Raw genomic sequence first — 4,133 nt, 5'->3', positions numbered from 1 at the left:
GGGGAATGGGGGGATAAGGACACATATGTAATACCTTAATCAATAAAGAAAATAAATATTATCCTGGTTTGGAATAAAGCATGGATTAAGGCAAACATTTAAAAAAATGAAGAAGAAGAATATGCTTGGTAAAGAGATAAACTTTGTTTACCATTCCATTCACAGATCTTAATGTTTTCCAGAATATAATGGCTTGAGAAATGGGGTGTTCTTTAGCTTAAGCCAAACTATTAAAAACTTAGGGAAAAATAACTGAATTTAGTTGAAAAACAAGTTACTTGCACACTCCACTTATTTCACATTGCCTGCATTTTGTATCTGTGCGTGTTCTATTTTAGCATGAGTAATGATGCTAAGCCGAACTGCATTATTTTAGCCCAGTGACTATCCCTTGCATAATCTTCAGTCATAAGCAATGGATGTGACCAAATGTGTCAGTCAAGTAGTTCAAATTAAAATAATAAACAGTTCAAATAAAAAACACTTCATCATTTTATATTTTTACCATAACTTCATATCACCAGAGAGAGTCACAATTTATAAACCAACTTTTTGTGTTATCACATTTGAAAATACAATTAATTTTATATTTGTTGGCTAAATATAAGTACAAGACAGGGCAAAAGTAGGTTTATAGTTGTGAGTAAATGGAACAGAGTTAATTCTTGTATTATTACTTATTAATTACTGTACAAACAAATGTAAACTTACTTTGCCCCAATCGATATCATTCTCTTCCTTTCTTCTTCCCTATTTTCTATCTTTTTATCTACCTGTCATCTATCATTTATTTGGGGTGAAGAACATTAAATATTATTGTTTCATCTTTGGCACACTTCTGTTCCTGCATTATAAAGTTTCATATTAACATATCACGTTGATATCATTTTCACCCAGCCTACTGGCAAACATTTGCAGACTAGGCACTCACGTGTTCATGGCAAGTGTAAAATTTGGGAATAGTCTTCTGGGGGATAACTTGCCAGTGTATGTGAAATTTTAATTGTGTACAGGAAGCTGCTTTACAGAAATGACGTCGTATTACAGATGTTCATGGAAGCATGTCACTAGCAGTGGACACCACTTACTTTCCCATCAATAAGGGAGTAGTTAGAAAATGTATTCACTTTTCTGGACCTGCATCTTTTCCAAGCACTCAGAATCTCCTCTTGCTTTTTCATGCTTTGAAAAGATGCAAAGGGTGTGTTCAGTTATTAAGAGAAAAATAAAATGAAGAATAATATTCTATTTCCCTAGAAATAATAATAGCTACATATATTTTTGCATATCAGTAAGAAAGAGCCTGAAAGACATGCACCAAACTTAAGTGGAGGATGGAGGGTGATGATGGAGGGGGTGGGATTCCTTGCCTTTTACCTTTATGCCTTTGTAGCTTAGGAGTGAAACCAGTTTACTTAACAGACTTTCCTGATCTTTTCTGCTAACATCCAGTCCTGGAACCAGCAGTGTTCCTCCTGATCAGCATTTTCCTTTTTTTTCCTGAAAACTGCTGTCCATCCAAAATAAATATTTCTACTGTGCCACAAAACAAATTATTCAGCATTAAAATTGCAAAGCCATTGCCATTATAGTAAGTTCCACGGAGCCATGGCAAAACTCCATCTTCTATTCAGAAAGTGTTTATGTTTGACCAGTGGGAATGATGATAAATTGTTTATGTTACTCTTTGTCTTCTGGGGAAATGTTTTCATTAAGTCTGGATGCCATCTAATGATGAAGACAGGAAAGTTCAAGAAAAGCTACTACGGTTATTAAATCGCTAGATACAGAACACATTAAGGTAGAGCAAGGAAGGGAAAAAATGACCATACTGTCTGATCCCTGCTCACCTTGCTACCCAACCTCCTACTGTGCAAGATGGGAGTGAAGCATCTTGCTCACTCACAAGGGACTTTCTTTCTTGCAGGAAAAGGTTATACTCTATTGTTGAATATTTCTTTAGTGTTATGAGTGTGTGTGTGTGTGTGTGTATGTGTGTGTTAATTCACAAAGAATTGTAATAAGTATATAAGTATCAAAAATATGTGCTTTTTGCCATCTCTAATATTGCCCTATCTCAAATTAATTAAAATAATTTAATTGTTGCATATATAGCAATAAGCTCCATAACTTACATGGCTTAATTCTCTTTAAGCATTCTAACAATTTAAAATATGAAGGAGTTATGAAACAGACATGAAATTCCATATTCTGCTTTTTCAGTTAACATATTAGTCATTTCCCATGTTTCTATATACATATGGCTGAATAATATTAAATAAGAAAAATCTGGTATTATATATTTGATCACAACCAACCCTTCAACATTTGGTATATTTTACTTTTTGATTTTTTTCTATGATGTTGTGATGAATACATTTATATGTCTAATTTCCCCTTTTTAATTTATTGCCTTTAGAGATATTCCTGAAAGTAAAATTACTATATTGAACAATAAGACTTTGTTTACAGGCATGGCTACATTGCCTCCAAATTTAGCATTGTATATTTAGCAAAATATTAAAAATATTGTTAACTAGGTTTTACTAACTTCCATGACAACTTAGAATAATATTTATATAAATATATATATAAAAGCCATTGCAATCATGCACTACTATTAAAGGATGTCATGAAAATCATGGTGAACAAAACAGGTATTCATATTTTCCATAGAGTTGATTTTGCCACTAGTTAGGCATAGTGGAGCCTAACTGCTGGGTGTAATACCAACAGCGGCAGACAGCCTAACGGAGATACAAGTGAGAAAGTCCCTCATCCTTCCACTCTCTCTGAAGACTTGGTCTGCTAAAACCAATGACATACAAAGGTTTCTGTTCACATTCCCAAGGCTAGCTACACCCTCTGTGGAGCAACACAATAGGGGAAATAGACTTTACTAAAATAGTCAAGACAAGTCTCTAAACAAATAAGCAGATAACCAAGTAATCAAACATTAATAACAAGCTCTAGAGATGGAAGATCAGTATCCAGAGTTGCTATTCTACATTATAAAATCTCCAGTTTATAACAAAAAAATAATAAAACATGAAAGAAAACACCATGAAGGCATGATCCATACATAGAAAAAAAATAAACAACAGAAACTTTCTATGAGAAGGCTCAGATGTTAGACTTAACAAACATATAAAACAACCATTATAAATATGTTAAAAGAAATAAAGGAAACCACACATGTTTTAATAAATAAAGGACAGTATGATGACAATTTCTCATCAAATAAAAATATCAATAAAGAAATAGAAATAATGAAAGAAGAGTCAGAGAAATATGGGACACTAACATACACAAGTGTAGCAGAAAAAGAAGAGAAAGAGAAAGGAAAAGAAAAAAAAGTACTTGCAGAAACAATGGCTGAAAGTTTGCCAAATATGATGAAGATATACAAATGGTCGTTAAGCACATGAAAAATAATCAATATTATTAAACATTGGGAAATGTAAATTAAAATAGTAATGTGATATACTTCACTAAGATAGTTATAATCAAAAAGATAAATAAGTATTGGCATGAATTCAGAGAATTTGGAGACCTCACACATTCCTGATGGAGTGTAAACTGGTGTGGTCACTATGAAAACAGTCTGTTAGTTCCTCAAAAGTTTAATCTTGGAGTTATCATATGGTCCACAAATTCCATTCTAAAGTATACAGTTAAGAGAACTGAAAACATATATCCACACACAAATACTTGTAAGTAGATGTTCATGACATGAAAACAGTCTGTTAGTTCCTCAAAAGTTTAATCTTTGAGTTATCATATGGTCCACAAATTTCATTCTAAAGTATACATTTAAGAGAACTGAAACATATATCCACACAAAAACTTATAAGTAGATGTTCATAACAACATCCTATATAATAAAAGGGTAATATACAAACTGACCCTAACAGCAGAAAGACTGGGAATGACTAGTCACTATGACACACACTGAACACCAGGGGGTAGATGCTCAATGTAGAAGCTGCCCCCTAGTGTTCAGTACGCTCCTACAGGGGAAGCTCTACTCAGCCACAAGCCAGGCTGACAGCTGCCAGTACAGCGGTGGTGGTGTGAGCTCTCCTGCCCTCCTCAGCAGCGCTAAGGATGTCTGACTGCAGCTTAGGCCTGCT

Source organism: Myotis brandtii, unplaced genomic scaffold (genome assembly GCF_000412655.1).
Source record: "Myotis brandtii unplaced genomic scaffold, ASM41265v1 scaffold53, whole genome shotgun sequence".
Classification (NCBI taxonomy): Eukaryota; Metazoa; Chordata; class Mammalia; order Chiroptera; family Vespertilionidae; genus Myotis; species Myotis brandtii.
This window is presented reverse-complemented; position numbering follows the sequence as displayed.